Genomic DNA, 4,058 nt, shown 5'->3' on the forward strand with positions numbered 1-4,058 from the left:
GTTGGTTTACCTCTGATTAAATTGTTATAGTCGCAAAAAGTGTTCTTTCGTTAGTGAGTAAACCATTAACTGAATTGGGAGAACCACCTCTCACGTGATCATCTTACATGTTTACTTTTAACACAGAATTGTTTTTATACCTTTTCCTTTTCTCGATTATATCAAGAAATAAAGGGTTTAATGTATAGTACGAGCTATTCTCTTAACGGTAGAAGAGTTGGGCTAAGATATGTATGCTCTGCTTTGTATTATTACAACTTATTAATGATTTTTGAACATAAAAAACCTCACTTAAAACTAATGTTATCCTAAACACAGTACACTAGATACCAATAACATATATGGTATATTATTATGAGATATAATAAAAAAATTTATTGGAACAAATATAAATCTGCGATACTTAAACAAATTGAAGCTCAAAAGTATCCAAAAATGGAATTATGTCTATAATTTAAGTCCACTTACAATGTGCGGCGATCCCGTTTTCACCAATTCTCCTGGATGCTCTGCTAGGAGCACGTCAACGGTTCGTTCAAATAAATTCTCAGGTGTTAAATAAGGACTTACGTCAACAGGTTTTTTACTATTGTTATTGTTAGTATTATTATTATTGTTGTTGTTATTGCCATTTGAATTTTCACTATTCACAGAGTTTGAAACACGTTTGGTAGGTGTTTGTTGATGGTTTGTTGTGGAACTCACTTCACTTGAAATGTGCATTTTGCTTCTATTGACAATAATAACAATTAACAATTTAAGTATATTTTGTTTGTTCTTTTTTTATTAATTTTTTTATTTTAGTTTTCATTGAATATGTCAGTTTTGTGGTTTTCTATTAGAACAAATTTTACACTGGTTGCTACACTTCGATAACAGAACCGACCTATTTATGGTATCTAAAATAATTGAGGATTATTGAATTTATTAAATTTTTTATTGAAATATTGTATATTTCAGTTTTTAAATGGAAACACTTAGAGTTATTGCCAAATATAGTCCAATATTAACTCGATTTTTCGTCCGTTCAGTATTGACTGTGACTTGCTATTAAATTGTCACAGACTGCCGACCGCTATTGAGATTAAAAATTTGTTTTTTTTTTTGTGTTTTAAACAAAAAAAAATTGCTTAAAAAAACATAAAATCAGGAAAAAAAATTACTAATGAGATTGTCAAGTAATAAAGTGGTGGCCGATGAAGAAATGTTTGCGCAAACCCACACACATGAACGCAACTGTTTCCGGAAAAGTGCGTGCGGTGTATCATAATTTCGAGCATTTTTTTCCTCATGGACTCGGTTATGTCCTTTTCGATTTTTATTTTAACAGAATGTTTTTTGAATTTTCAGCCAATTTTTTTTAATTGTCGTGCAATTTTTTAACAATTTCCGTTGTTTGGCAGTTTCTGTTTCAGTGAAATTAACATAAAAATATGAATGAAATGATTAACAAGACCAAATTTAAAAATACCGTAAAAGTCGATGTGATTTAAAAATAATAACTATGAATTAAATTAATCCAACAATGAATTCAGAAACCTTTGAGAGAAAACAAATTGTAAATGAAATTACTTCACAGCCATTACACACTCTATCTGTTGAGTTTACATTAGTTTGAGTTAATTGACCCCAGGATACCTCACTTATAACCCTAGTTTCTTAACGATATCAGTTAATAACATACTTAATAAAGTTGTAGTCATATAGATTTGCTAAGTATTGACCTTACAAGCATCTCCACTAGTTGTCAAACCAGAATATCTTACTTATAACCCTAGTTTCTTAACGATACCAGTTAATAACATACTTAACAAATTTATAGAGGGCTATGTATAGATCAGAGTCAAGAATCTGCAGTGTCGCATTGTCTGTTCGCTATTTGGAGGTCTTCCTGATGGTCTGTCTTGGTACTAATATTCTTTGGGCTCACTTCAGATTTTAAAAATTGTGACCGACATCTTTTGGACTATATCATATATATATTGTTGAATAAAAAAATTTTTTTGACGAAAATAACTTCACTCATACGCTATGTGGAACTGTATCAATGCTCAAGTAGCTACGGTATAAAATTTTGAATAAAAAGTGGCTATAATCTATGATGACTGTAATCAGTAGCAATGACGATAATGATGGCATTACTGAGCATACGTAGAACCTTTATCTACATTCAAATAATTGTCAGGATATTCGTTTTATTTTGGCTATTCATAGCGCGCTTTTTATTTCAACTCACAAAAGAAAAACAATTTTTATTATCAACGAAAAAAAGGACTCATTGTGCCAAAATAATTAAAAAGTGAAACAAACGCAAAGGACAATATTTAAAAATTTAACTTTTTGCTTTTCACAACCAATAAAATTAGCAACAAATGCCACCACGCACACAAAGCCAAAATACCTCTACTCGCACACACACACACACACACACACACACACACACACATACACACAATATAAATTTCACATCCGCTAAAAAAACGCGAAAAATATTTTCCAAAAAAATAAAAAAAATAAATAAAAATGAATAAAAAAAGGAAAATGTGAAAATATGTTGAATTGTTGGCCATATTGTGTGTACGTTAGGGTCAGCACAAATAGCCGTGGTCCTTTGTATGAGTCCCCTTGCATGGTCATGAATGGATATTATTGGGTGTGCGAGTATCTCGTAATTGCAGTTTTCGACCGATGAGGCGCTTCAGCGTTTAACTTTGTGGTGTGATTCATTGGGTTAAGCGACTTTAGTAAATTAACAGTTGCGGAAAATGGTTGACCGACAAAAAAAAATTATTTTCATACATGTTTCACATGGAAATGTTCAAGTGGAACAAAATTGAAAATTAAAAATATATTAACAACTGCAATCAAAGTTTTTTACTCAGCACAATAGATCACAGTCAACAGGGATATTGCAGGATATTGAATAATTGGCTTTTAGTTCGCTGCAGGACTATTGCACCGGCTAAGCACATTAGTGGCAAGTGAAGTGCTTTATGTGAAGTGTATTTGTTAATAGTAGAAAATAATATTTGTTGATTTTTTAATTTAGATTTTTACTCTACATTTATATAAGGACATGTTAAGTTAAGTAGATAATACTATTGTTACTATTTGTAAATAAGTTAAATTAATTAGTGAATGTTTGTATTGAAATTAAATATTTGACTTCATATTAATTTTTATAAATTTTAATAATTTTTAAATCGCTTTCGTACTCAATTTCAATTTAACCACATTTTTCAAAAAGTATGCTGAACGCAGTCAGGATCAAGATACGATTGTGACATCTAATCAAGTATGAAGTGTCTTTCTAATGGTAGACATATATGGTCGTAACTTTATCAGTGCCGTCATATATCTAGAGCAAAATATAAACTGCCAAGATTGTAAAAGTTTGGATGCCATAACTTATTTTGGCATCAAACGTGTTATGTACTGATTATAAGAATTTTGGCCGTATTTCATTTGATGATGGAAACTATCAGAGCTGGCTGAGCACTACTTTAATTAAAAAGACTAGCCGTAAGCCACGAATATATCCACTAGGTCCGTATTAAAGACAGTTAAATCTGTATGTAGATTTTTATAGAAGACATTTTATAAGTCTACGGAGTGTTTGCAGCTTTCATTTTTGGAACAGAGCTAACAAGCAATTTATACATCAGGTTCGAGTTCAGATATTTTAGTTCTATTACATTATATATAACAAATTCTGTCTGTTCTCTAGATATTAAAAGTCAATACATACGGGTTGTTGCTATTTGACTAAAATAAAACATATTATACACTTATATACATATGTACATATGTATATGTCTATAAGTCTCTATTATTTACTGAGAATATAGCCATTAAAAAAATTAGTCCGTAATAAAAATTGTCAACACTAGACGAATCCGCATTTCTTTGAAAAAAATTTTAAAATCTTTTTTCAGAGATACAGGCTCTTAAAAAAAGAGCTTATAAAAATAATTTCAACTAATTCTGAAGTTATGATGTCAGTTTTTATTTGAAACTAATCGGTTTGTGAAATAATTCCCCATATAAAAAATAGTACG

This window comes from Teleopsis dalmanni, chromosome 1 (assembly GCF_002237135.1).
Source record: "Teleopsis dalmanni isolate 2A chromosome 1, ASM223713v2, whole genome shotgun sequence".
NCBI classification, from domain to species: Eukaryota; Metazoa; Arthropoda; class Insecta; order Diptera; family Diopsidae; genus Teleopsis; species Teleopsis dalmanni.